Below are 14186 nucleotides of genomic sequence, written 5' to 3'. Positions count from 1 at the left end.
CTGGCTCAAGCCATTCTCACACCTCAACCTTCTTAGTAGCTAGGACTACAGATGCATGGCATCACATCTGGCTAATTAATACTTTTTGTGTGTGTGTAGAGACAGGGTCTCTCTATGTTGCCTAGGCTAGTCTCAGACTCCTGGCCTCAAGTGATCCTCCTTTACCTGGCCCTAGACAGTCTATTCTTATTACACACACTCACACTTACACACATGCACCCATACATGCACACACGCATTCCTCTCCATTCTTCCCTCTGCTGTAGTTCATTTGTTGCTATTTGTGCCCTTTTCTCATATATCATCCTCATCTGGAGTGCTAGGGTTTTTTCCTACTGGAAATATCTTTTTTTTTGTTCGTTTTTCTTCTTATAAAAGCAATACGTGGTCATTGAAATAAAAATCCAAGCACTATGGTTATATAGAGTAAAAAATGAGTTTCTTGTAGTGCTATTGTTAGAGATAACTACTATTAGTGCTAGGTGCATATCTTTATGGACATTTATCTCTATGCACAGAAACACACATTTTTTCCCCTTTGATGGAAGTACTTCATATTATCCATACTGTTTTATAGCTTTTTCCTGATAACATTTTCTGAACATTTTTCTTGACCATAAATATGTTATCATTTTGAAGGTTGCATTGCGTTCTACAGCATAAATACCACAACTTATTTAACCAGTCCCTATTGATGTTTAAGCTCCATTTTTTCACCATTATAACAATGAAGCAATGAACATCTTTATCTATTGTCCAGTTTTTTCCTTCACATTATTGGATGTGAAATGGATGGGTCAAAAGGTATGCACATGAAAAAATTGATATATACTTCCAAATTGCCATCCAAAAAGACTTTTTTACCAATTTTTACTTCTACCCACTCTGTATAAGAGTGTCATTCCCAGCCAGGCGTGGTGGCTGACACCTGTAATCCCAGCACTTTGGGAGGCTGAGGTGAGTGGATCACCTGAGGTCAGGAGTTCGAGACCAGCCTGACCGACATGGTAAAACCCCCATCTCTACTAAAAATACAAAATCATCCAGGTGTCATGGCGCATGCCTGTAACCCAGCTACTTGGGTGGCTGAGGCAGGAGAATCACTTGAACCCAAGAGGCAGAGTTGTAGTGAGCCGAGATCATGCCATTGCACTCCAGCCTGGGCAACGAGACCAAAACTCCATCTCAAGAAAAAAAAAAAAATTAAAAAAAAGAGTGCTATTCCCTCCTCACACTCTGGTCATTAATCTTCTTATAAATCTCTGCCAACTTGATAGATGAAAAATGGTTTCTCATTTTTTAAAATGGGCATTTCTTTGATTATTAATGAAGTTATACATGTTCATATATTTATGGGTCATTTATATTTATTCTTTGGAGAATTTTCCAATTATATCCCTTGTTTGGGATGTTTGTTCTTTCAAAATAATATGTAAGATCACTTCAAATATTAAGGATATATATTTTTTCTTGTTGTGTATTGCAAATATTTCTTCACAGTTTTTCACTTGCCTTTTAACTTTATGGTATTGATTGCCCTACAGGCCATCACCTATAGTTTTTACATAGTCGAATCTATCAAATCCAGTTCTGCCTTGGGGGCCATACTTAATATTGCCAACCTTGCCAGTTATAAAAATAATCTGTATTCCCTTCTCCTACTATTCTTAGATTAAAAACATTTTAAAACTGCTTAATACTTCTGGATTTATTTTGTGGTCTCATGTAAATTTGAAATCTAACAGTGTTTTTTTCTTCTTCAAATCATTTTCTGATTCTACCACCATTATTTATTGATTGATCTATTCTTTTTCCACAGATTTGAAATGCCACCTGTATCGCATACTAAATTTATATACATAGAAGTTCTTCTGGATCTTCTATTCTGTTTCATTGATACGTGTATTTATTCCTATTGTTTCATGACTGTAGTTGAAGTACATTTTAATATCTGGTAAGGCAAGTGATTCTTCAGTAATTTTTTTTTTTTTTTTTTGAGATGGAGTTTTGCTCTTGTCGACCAGGCTGGAGTGCAATGTTGTCATCTCGGCTCGCTGCAAACTCCGCCTCTTGGATTCAAGTGATTCTCCTGCCTCAGCCTCCCGAGTAGCTGGGATTACAGGCGCCCACCACCATGCTCAGCTATTTTTTGTATTTTTAGTAGAGATGGGGTTTTGCCATGTTGACCAGGCTGGTCTCGAACTCCTGACCTCAGGTAATCTGCCTGGCTTGGCCTCCCAAAGTGCTAGGATTACAGACGTGAGCCACTGTGCCTGGACCTTCAGTAATATTTTTAAGAAAATTCTTTGGCTGTTCTGTGAATATTTTCTTCCAGATGAACCTTAAGATCAATTTGTCAATATTTTTTCCACTACCTCAGAGTCCAGTGGGGGTTTTCATGGAATTGTATTACATCAGCAGACTAATTTGTGATAAATTACGTCTTTGCAATGTTGAATGTTCCAGTTCAAATACATGAAATGACTGTCATTTATTCTAATGTTTTTTAAAATGTCCTTCAGTAAAAGTTTATAGTTTCCTCATGTAGGAAAAGCAGACATGACATTTGAAAATGCACCATGGATTGAGGTTATTATTGTAAAGGCCTTAAGTACTATAGAAGTCCATAGATTACAAAGACGTCATTGTATTACAGAGTAGTACAATAATTAACATTTAGTATTATTTAAAATAAGTGAAAAAGTTTTTCCATTGAATTCCTTAAGTTGTAAATATAGATAATTGGAGGGGAAGGGGAGCAGGAAATGAGGTTAGAGTTTGAAAAATTATTTGGAGCAGGGCTGTGATAACTGGCCTTTCCTATATCTCCCTAATCCGGTGAATGCACCCAGGCTGAAGCCTGAGAAATAGTCTTTAATGAAATTGAGTGATTAGCCTGGAAAGGTATAGACCTCTCAATGAGAAATGTTTGTGCTTAATTAGAGTTTGGAAATTATGTTAGCTCATTCAACAATTAGTAAGGAGCTAAAGAGTTTTAATGATATAGTAAAGAATATGTAGGATTATTTTGTGTATAGAAATATAGAAGTGCAATTAGAAACTCCAGGGAAAACCAAATCTGTATAAGAAATTATAAATGAAATATGAAAAATACTAAAACATGCTTCATTATAATAAATTCATGGAAACTAAACAAAGAAAATTTAATTGACTTTGATACTTAGAAATGTGGTGCAAGTAAGTTTTCAAGTGGCATGTACAGTGACACAAAATTTCATTATCTCTACTTCTCTGCATTTATCAGGACACTATAGGTGTGGGCGATAGAAACCCAACTTAGACTACCGTAAGTCCAAAAGGAATTTTTTCTTTTTTCTTTCTTTCTTTTTCTTTTTCTTTACTTTTTTTTTTTTTTTTTTTTGAGATGGAGTTTCACTTTTGTTGCCCAGGCTGGAGTGCAGTGGTGCGAACTTGACTCACTGCAACGCAACCTCTGCCTCTTAGGTTCAAGCGATTCTCCTGCCTCAGCCTCCCAAGTAGCTGGGATTGCAAGCGCCCACCACCATGCCCGGCTAATTTTTTAAAAAATATTTTTAGTAGAGATGGGGTTTCACCATGTTGGCTAGGCTGGTTTCGACCTCCTACCTCCAGTGATTGGCCCGCCTTGGCCTCCCAAAGTACTAGGATTACAAGTGTGAGCCACTGTGTCCCACCCAAAGAGAATTTTTTGACTTGCCGAACTGAAAGTCTAGAGGTAGCAGATTTTTCCTCATCTGTGACTGTTTTCCTTATAAGGACAGTTCTTAGACTTTATTCTCTCAGAAGTGCTTATGAATTGAATTGGGATAATAGCCATTATGACAAACTGTTGCTATAGCCTATTTGTTTTCAGTGCCAAGGTGTGTGTGTGTGTGTGTGTGTGTGTGTGTGTGTGTGTATGGGGAACTGGGCCTGTACTCATGGAGACTACAGTATAGCAGTATAGTGGATGAGATAGGTATTTATACAATAATTACACAAAAAATAGAGAATTAAAACTGTGCTAATTGCTATGAAGGACAAGTGCATGAACTATGAGAGTTTATAACACATTGCTGAGAGACTGTTTAAAGTTGAAGAATGAGTAGTAGGTTATTAAATAAAGAAGGATAGAACATTCCAGGCTGAGGAGCCAACAAGTACAATATCCCTGTGATGGAAAGAGCATGTTAAGAACTGAAAGAAGTTCATAAAGATGGATTGCAGAGGAAGGTAGAGTTAGTATAATATGAAGATGGAAAGATAGGTAGGGACAGGACCATAAAGGTCCCTGTAGGCCATGATAAGAATTTTGTCCTTGACTAGGACATGTGCTTTCCAGCTGAAGGGGGCTAACTTTCCCAACTCCAGTAACTTGTGCTGGAGGTCATATAACTGCAGCTCCCCCCAGCACCCAGTGCTCGCATCATGTTGTTGAACAAGCTGGTGAAATCACAGCTCATCACCTTGGAGAAGGACCAGGGTGAGCAGTCATTGCAGAGTTGACTCGGAGTTTGCAGATGCAACCTGATCGCACCAGTGGCAGGGGAGCCAGGCGCTCCAATGACCCACCTCAGAAATGGTGATAAATTGAATGAGAATGAAGCAGCGGTAAAGCAGCTTCACTGGGAAGAGACTAACAACTGAGAGATGTTGTGCAAAGTTCTTTAGCCTCTCAGTTCTGGGAACATAAGAAAAATTGTACAAAAAAATCCACCTGTCTTCATCATGTATGACAGCGAGAGGCCAGTGCCTTGAGAAGACTTCTATGGAGCTGTACTGAGCCACCAGCCACCCAGTCCAAGCAGTAAGAATGGTCACAGGGAGAATGGTGGCAGCTAAGGGGACATAAAGGAGAAGCTGGGTGCAGAGTCTGTCATGTACTTAGAGACAGACACTGCCCTGCCACCCGCACCCCAGAACATAAGCTATTTACCCAAAGGGAAAGTGGCCAACACAAATGTGACTCTTCAGGCACTATAGGGCAACAAGGTATGATGAATCAGCTTCTGTGCCTGGCACCAACAGTATCCAGTGGGTCCTTGAGCAGATCCTGTTTCTGCAGCAGCTGCAGCAGATCCAGCGTATCCAGCAGATCTGAATTCAGGTGAACATGTGAGTGTCCTGCACTCATATGGGGGGAGAGGTGTGATACTCTATAGACCTTGGGCAGCCATATGTTCCAGCAGGTTTCTGCAGCTGTGGCTTCTCTCATCCAGAACACTGGAAGCCAAGGTCTGTCTCTGGATGTCTTGAAACAAGCCAAGCTACCTCATGCCAACATCCCTTTCACAACAAGCTCTTTGTCCCCAGGACTGATACCCTTCGTCATGAAGTGGGACACACGTGCTCCCGAATGTCATGTCTTGCCTCCTGAATACTGTGCTACCTCACATCCTGGACTCTGTGCTCTTCCAGAGTTCTTTCTATATTCTACACTGTAGTGCTAGACTTATCCAAGAAAGGGAAAAGGAAGCCATGGAACACCTCAAGGTGGATGTCAAAGCCAAGGACAAAACCATTGTCTACAAGTACAAGGTTAATTATCATAGAAGTTTTAAGGGACTGATAGCTCCTTGTAGATCCAACTCTGCTCCCACGCTGGAGAGAGACGTTTCATGTTCTCTGTCTGTGGTCATGGCTTCACCACCAAGGATAACCTAACATGTGCTTTCACAGGTATTTCCAGGTAAAGGCAAACCTTCAGCTGTTTCAAGTTCCAGGACAAAATGGGAGCAGGCAGTGGCATTCCCACGCACTCTCTGTACCTGTCCCCATAGATGAATTGAGTCTCTCTTTAGGCAGCAAACTTGTTTTTGTAGCAGGGATGCCCTCCATAGGTGTACCTCAAAATCTCCCTTCGGGTACTGAGCTCAAGGACCTCATCAGTGACCTGTTTGCTTGATGACCTGCCACTCAGATCTTCTTCAGAATGTAAGGGTGGACTCACACAACCTGGGGTGGGACCAAACTATAATTCCCCAAGGATTGGTGGCATCCAAGGGAGTGGAACCCATGAGCCAGGGTGAGAGACCCAGAAATTGCAGCAACTGATGGAGAACATTGACAAGTCCACCACCAACCCCCATGAATGTCTCATTTACCACTGAATCTTAAGCTGCTATAAATCCCTCAAAATGCATTACCATGACCACACTTGGGAGAGAGTGTTCCAATGTAAGATCTATGGCCAAGCTTTTTCTGCCAAAGGCAACTTGAAGATACATCTTGGGGTTCACCAGTCCAACACATCTATAAAGTTGTGCCTCATCAGTCAAAAGAAATTTACCAGTGTGGTCATGTTGTATCAACATATTAACATGCTGGAGAATCTTGGTGATTTTACTGGTCTTGGGCCAATTATGGCCAGTGAGAATGGCAATGTAAGTGCCATCTGTTATGATGATGTTGTAGAAAGCATTGATGTAGACAAAGTCAACTGCCAAGATGCTCCCAGCAGCTTCTTGAAGGAGCTTGCACCTCCCCCTAGAATCCACTTGACATCACTTACTCTAACTACATGATGGCTTCCCAGATGTGGGTTCTGCCCATTTTAGCCTGCAGTGGTAGAGCAGCTGAAAAAATGGTCCAATGGAGAGCCAAAGTCCAGATGCCATGGAAACCATGGCCTTTCAGGCACTCTACCCAGCCAATAGCCAAGCAGAAACTATCACATCAGAGTCTCCTGATGCCAGGGCAAAGCTGAGAGCTCTGACAATAGCTGCACTGAGATGGAAGGTCGGAGCAGTCTCCCATTAATATTTATACAAGCACATCCAACCTATGTCAGAATTGAAGTTTCTAACATATTTATCAGACCCTTGGCCATGTTCTTGGGTTGACAACTTTTTAGCAGCTCAATCATGCAGACAGGCCAGGCAACACAGCTGCACATGATGTGGGAAGAATTTCTTGTCTGCTAGTGCCTTCAGATTAATGAGCTCACACTGGAGAGAGACCTTTTGTGTGCAACATATATAGACAAGCTTTCGCCACCAAAGGCAACTTAAAGGTACACTATATGATGCACAAGGTAAACAATAACTAGACATGCCATGGAAAGAAGCTGGCTATCAAGAACACCATGGATGTTGTTTTTTTCACTGTGGATGTTAAATATGAATGGAAAGAGTCTCAGAAATGTTTCCCAAGGAAATTCTGGCCCATTTGATGAATGTGGACCCCGTCGTGTGGAACTAGTACATCAGCATGCTGAATGGTGGCCTTGCCATGAAGAACAATGAGATCTCTGTGGTCTACAGCGCCAGTGTTGACACCCTTCCAGCAACCCTCTTTTCATTGTGAATGATGTACTATCTCCAAGATGGACAGCTCCCAATCAGGTATCAATGCTAATGTGGAAAAACCAGGAGCTACTAACAGTGTTCCTAAACACCAGTTTCCCTCATTTCTTGGAAGAAAACAAGACTGCGGTCAACTAAACCAAATGGGAACCTGCATAGAAGGAGGAATGCAGCTGGTGAAATCTCTAGAATCTGTGTTTTCTTTTTTTTCATTTTCTTAAAAACTCATCTCCATTTCCTGTTTTCCTTTTTCTTACTGATATGCAAATGATGTTTCCAGTTGTGTCTGCAACCTCAGGCAGTCCTACAATCACAATTGTTGCTATGCTGCTTTGCAAAAAATAAAAACAAAAAATGAAAAATAAAATTTATAACAACACAAATATAGACTAGAATTTTTTTTTAATTTTGAAAGAAGTGGGCCTTGAAAGTAGCTTTGTCACTTGTGACAAAGTACACATAGAAACTTCGTACCCCTAGAGTGACTGTTTCCAAAGTCTGTCACCTATTTCAAGGTAGAACAGTTGGAGCTTATTGAACCAAGTGGAAAACATAACTGCTTAGCCTAACTGGGGGAAGGGGTACTGTATACTTACAAGGTAACTGTATTTGAGTAAGTGGACAAGATCTGTCATATATTTAGAGACCTGTTTTATATGCCATCTAACCATGTACCTATCTTTTGTTTTGTTTTGTTTGTTTTGTTTTGAGTGTACCTTAAAAAAACTCCAAAATACTGAGGTGGTAGAATTACAAAGTTTCTTCAACCCTAGAACCTTAACTAGGATACCCTCATATGGGCTTACTTTAGTCCTTAGGGAGTCAATGTGTGTGTTGCTGCTTATTTAAGTACAGTTTATTCGAAGCCCCAAGTGTACCAATGCCCTTCCCATACTTGCCAGATGTCTTCATCTTTCTGAACGCTAGAAGAGGTGGGCACCTGAGTGGGGAATATTAGGTGACGTAATTCAATTTGCCAATGCCTACTCTATTGAAAATCTGGATTTTTATTCTAGAGTTGACACTCATGGAAAGGCATGTTTTCTATCACAGGTTCATGTACTAATTAAAAAAAAAAATTCGTCAGTGAGACTGACGCCATGTAATTATGAAGATTTTTTTCCTAAGTATTTCATGGAGACTGCAAAGTTAGAACAGGCAAGTCCTGGTTGTGAAAGCTTTAATTTATCTACTTCCTTTATTTTTTATTTTTATTTTTGTGATAGGGTCTTGCTCTGTCACCCAGGCTGGAGTGCAGTGGCGCAGTCTTGGTTCACTGCAACTTCCGCCTCCCAGGTTCAAGCCATCCTCCTTCCTCAGCCTCTTGAGTAGCTGGGACTATATGCACATACCACCACACCCAGCTAATTTATTATTATTATTATTATTTTTGTTAGAGACGAGGTTTCGCCATGTTGCCCAGGCTGGTCTTGAACTCAAGCGATCCGCTTGTGTTGGCCTCCCAAAGTGTGGGGATTACAGGCATGAGACACTGTGCTGGGCCCATAATTCATTTTCTAAAATTATTTTTGTAGCCATAGTCTCTATTTTCTTACTTTATGACTGATGAAGGATTCCCAGGCCCTGTCTTAAACCTAAGAATTGATGTATTGGTGGGAACAGCTGGATACTCAAGATATTTTTATTTCTTCTCTAAAAATTCACTTTTGTACATGTGTTAATATTGAGCAAATGATGAAACAATGCTCTAATGGTTAACAAGGAAGGAGAGAAAAAGACCATAACTTTAGGGTGGAGAAGTCTTTTCTCTTCCTGTGGAAGGTCTTTATTGAAGGCCAGAATGCTACTCCAAGTTTTGTCTCTTAGTTATTGCACCTGACTTAGGATCAAAAAAAAAATTTAAGTTTTGCCAAGTTGTGCCTTTCCTTCTGGAATTTTAAGAGAACACAATAATAGTACCCGTTCACACTGTGAAGTGGGTATTATTGCAGAAAACACCCAAGTGGCTTTCTCACTGTTGAGCTAGTAGTGCCTTATGAATACATGATCTGTAGAGAAACACCTGTAGTTGTACCTGCTGATGCTGTCTGTTGAAAAATAAACTTTGAATTTTTCCAATAAAAAAGTATTTTGTCCTTATTCTTAGAATGATAGGAAGTCATTGATATGCTTTAACATAGGGGTGTGTGTGTGTGTGAGAGAGAGAGAGAGAGAGAAAGAGAGAGAATATTTACATTTAAGAATTGTTCTGTCACAGGATGGACAGAGAATGGGCAAGAGGGCTAGAGTGGATATGTGGCAAAACCAGTTTGGAAGCTAGTACAATAATCCAGGTGAGAGAACGGACTTAGATGGTGGCAGTTGAAATAGAGAAAAATGGATGGAAGATATTTAAGAGGAAATATATTTATCTTTGGAAGATATTTAAGAGGAAAAATTGGTAGGATTTATTATGGATTTGATATGGGGGATGATAGGAGAGGAAGGTTGTCAAGGTGTAGGTTTCTGGTACACGCAAATAGATTCTGGTCTCATTAATGAAAAGGATGAAGGAGGTCAGCATTAGTGGGGGAAATACATGAGCTGTGTTTGAGCTTGTGCTATGGTTTGAATGTTTGTGTCCCTCCACAATTCATGTTGAAACTTAATCCCTAATGCAATAGTATTAAGAGGTGTGATGAGGGCTTAGTATTAGTGCCTATAAAAGGGCTTGAGGGAATGACTTTGTCCTCTTCACCATGTTGGGACATAGCATTTGTCCTCTCTGGAGGACAGCAACAAGACACCATTTTGGAAGCAAAGAGTGCACCCTTACCAGAGACTGAATCTGCCAGTGCCTCAGTGTTGGACTTACTGACCTCAAAAACTGTGAGCAATAAATTTCTATTATTTATGAATTACCTAGTTAGTGGTGTTTTGTTATAGTGCAGGATGGACTAAGATAGCTTATCATGTCAGCAATTAGATACGTGGGTCTGGAACTCAGAGTATAGGTGTCTTGAACAGTTGCTATTCTTTTTGACTACCCAACATTTATATCCAGTTCTTATGTTTGGACAATATTTTACTCTAACAGTCTGGGAGGAAGAAGTGATTTATGTGTCATAGGATTCTTTAATGAAATATATCTACCCAAGATTTTGAATTGGAATGAGTGACACCAACAAGTGTGCCCTAGAAAGAATCCTATCTGTTAACAGGTGACAGTTAAAGTAAGATAGTGTTTGTAGGGCAGTTGTGGTAGTGCTCATGATAGTGGTGTGAGCTGCAGCCCTCAGTGCTTGGTTGTAGTGATGGTGTCTTGACTACCAAATCTATGGTATGAGTTTGGTTATTGCTTCATGCTGTATAGCACATGAGTCTGGTTCTCTAGCTGTTCTGGGGAGTATTGTATTACACAGCATCATTTAAAAAATTTTTTTACTTTATTATTATTTTTTAGAGGCAGGATCTTATTCTGCTGCGTAAGCTGGAGTGCAGTGGTGTGATCATAGCTCATCACAGCCTTGAATTCCTGGGCTCAAGTGATCTTCCCGCCCCAGCCTCCCAAGTAGCTAGGACTTGTTGTGCACCTATTTATTTATTTATTTATTTATTTATTTATTTATTTATTTATATAGATGGTGTTTCTCTGTGTTTCCCAGGCTGGTCTTGAACTCCTGGGCTCAAGCAGTCCTTGTGCCGTGACCTCCCAAAGTCCTGGGATTACAAGCATTAGCCACCATGCCTGATCGCAGTATTCTTCACACAAATTTTACCTTTGCTTAAATCAGCCAGAATTAATTTCTGTTGTTTGTAATTACTGATTTGGATTGACACTAGAGGCCTGGGCTAGAGATACACATTGTGAGTCACCTGTATAGTGGTTGCATTAGAAACCATGCACATGGAGCACAGATGAAAAAAGGCCTAGGACTGAGCCTGAGATTTACAACATTTAATGGCTGAGTGGAAGGAGAGGAGGCTGAAAGAGAAGATAGAGAAAATTATGAGAGATGGGAGGAAAATCATGTAGCTACTGCAGTGTTTTAAGAAGGAAAAGTGATAAATACTATTGAACGCTGCAGAGGTCAGGTCAGGTAAGGACTGAAACATGTTCATTGGATTTAGTGTCATGAGGTCACCGTCATCATAGAACAAATTTTATGGCATAATGGCACTGGAAGGCAGATTGGAGTAAGAAAAGAGTTAGGAGGGAGACTGTGCGTTTAGACAACTGTTTAGAAAGCAGGTTGGCTGCAAGAGAAATATGAATTGATTCATAAAACCTTTAATGTTAGGGAAGATTCTCTCTCTTTTCTGGTATAGAGTTGACCATGTTTAAAGCTGATGACAGGGATCCAATTAAATGGAAGAGATTGAATACACATGAGAGAGTATTTGATATTTTAACACTTCTGAGGAGGCAAGAGGAGATGGTACTCAAGTACAGGTGGAGGAATTGGCTTTAGATACGAGGAGAGATAGCTCCACTATTGTAACAGAACAGAAGGAGGATAGAATAATGAAGATTTAAGTAGGATCATATGTTTGATAGCTGGAATTTGAAGAAGTTTCATTCCGATGTCTTCTATATTTTCTATATACTATGTGCTGGGCATTATATTAGGGGCTTTATAGAAATTATTTTATTTAATTTTCATAACTATCCTATGATGTTGGAGTTATTACAGTTTCCACTTTATGTGTGAGGAAACGAAAGCTTGGGTTAGAAACTTGCCCAGAGTTTTGACTTAGAGTTTTGACTTAGAGTTGACTGGATGCATACAAAGAATATATCAAAGAAAAAATCAGCAAGACTTTGTGAATGACTTTGGATTTAGATCAGGTTAAATCAAAATTGATAGAAAACGTATAAAGGTAAATATTTGGATAACTCCCTGATAATAGAGTAGGACTGGAAGTATAAGCACAGGTGTGATAATTGAAGCTATTATGGATGCATGACCCCCCAAAAAGAGAAGGGTAGAGTTAAGGAAAAAAATCTTGGTAAGAGTCCATGGTGATGGTGAGGGGAAAGAAGTAGAAGATGAAATCTGACGGGCAGATAGGAGAGGTGGGAGAACTAGAAGAGAGTAGTGTCTTGGAAGTCAGGACTGCAGAGAGTTTTAATGGAACCAAATATGGAAGAGAGTTAGAAAAAAAGGGAGGAGGATAAGAATGAGAAAAGACCGTAAGATTTGGAATTAAAATGTTGTCTTGATTACCTGAGAAAGTAGTTAAATGTGATGGAGATAGTAGTTGAATTGAAAAGGTCAATTAGGAAATGAGTGGAGAGGAATTGTAGGTAGGAGACACATGCTTCCTATTAGACAAATTAAGCAATAAAAGGAAGAAAAGGAATACGGTGGAATTAGAATGAGCAGTGGGTTTAAGTAATGGATTTCTTCAGATTCTTGATTATGGATCAAGAGGCAAAGGTGTCAATAGTAGATAAGGAAAATTTTATCTTATGGGAGTACTTTCCCAGAAAATGATTTGTTAAGATAAATGTTTATCTGAGTCAAAGTTCTATAATTTTTCAAATGGAGCACTATAATTCATTGGAGTGAAAGGGAATAGGGAGAGTGGGAAATAAAATTATTTAAAACTCTCCAGTAGATGGAGCATCTTCATTGCTTTTCCAGAAGAAAATTTTGGAATGGAATAAGATAGATGGCTGTGGTGTTGGTAGAACTTAGGTATACTTTTATGAGGGTAATTAGGATATGTATAGATGTGAATTTAAATGCAAATAAATTGATTTTCAGATCTCAGTAAGGTGGTGTTTCTAGATTTCTACAAATTTTCATAAGAAAGTCTAGTGTTAAATTGAAGTGGACTAACTTTTTACCTACTAAATTTTCTTGACAGTCATAGCAATGTAGTGCCAGCAAGACAAAATAGCTTTGCACTTTGTATTTGCTTTCTTATGTTTTCCTAAAAAGAAGTAGTTAATAAATATAAACAAATGTAATAAGAGTAAATTTGGGTTATTATCTAAATAAGGAACTCAACTAAGCAAGAAAACAAACAATCTGATTAAAAATGGGCAAAGGACCTGAATAGACATTGCTCAAAAGAAGATGTGCAAATGGCCAACAGATGTATAAAGAAATGCTCAACATCAATAATCACAGGGAAATGCAAATCAAAATCACAATGGGATACCTCACACCTGTTAGAATGACTATGATAAAAAAAGGCAACAAGTGTTGACAAGGATATGGAAAAAAGAAAAAGTTGTGCACTCTTGGCAGGAATGCAAACTGGTACCGCCATTATGGAAACAGTGTAGAGGCTTCTCAAAATTTTAAAATAGAACTATCATAAGATCCAGCAATCCCACTTTTGAATATATATCCAAAGGATATAAAATTGCTTTGTGGAACAGATGTCTGTGCTCTCATGTTCACTGCAACATTATTCACAATAGCCAATATATGTACTCAACCTATCCATTCATTTGTCAATGAATGGATAAACACACACACACACACACACACACACACACACACACACACACGGAATTTTATTCAGCTTTAACAGAGAAGGAAATCCTGTCATTTTTTTTTTTTTTAATTAATCCTGTCATTTGTGACCACGTGGGTGGTGGTTGAACCTGTGGGACATTATGCTAAGTGAAGTCAGTCAGGCACAGAAAGACAAATACTGTATGACTTCACTTGTATGTGGAATCTGAAAAAGCTGAGCCCATAGAAGCAGAGAGTAGAATAGTGGTTGCCAGTGGCTGGGGGAGGGAGGAGGTGGGAATGAGGAAATATGGTGGTCAAAGGGTACAAAGTTACAGTTAGGCAGACTGAATAAGTTCTGGAGATCTAATGTACAACATGGTGACTATAGTTAATAATACTGTATTGTGTTCTTGAAATTTGCTAAGAGAGTAGATCTTAAAGGTTCTCACCACACACACCCAAAAATGATTATATGAGGTGATGGATG

This window comes from Chlorocebus sabaeus, chromosome 24, assembly GCF_047675955.1.
Source record: "Chlorocebus sabaeus isolate Y175 chromosome 24, mChlSab1.0.hap1, whole genome shotgun sequence".
NCBI lineage: Eukaryota > Metazoa > Chordata > Mammalia > Primates > Cercopithecidae > Chlorocebus > Chlorocebus sabaeus.
Note: the sequence above shows the minus strand (reverse complement) of the source record.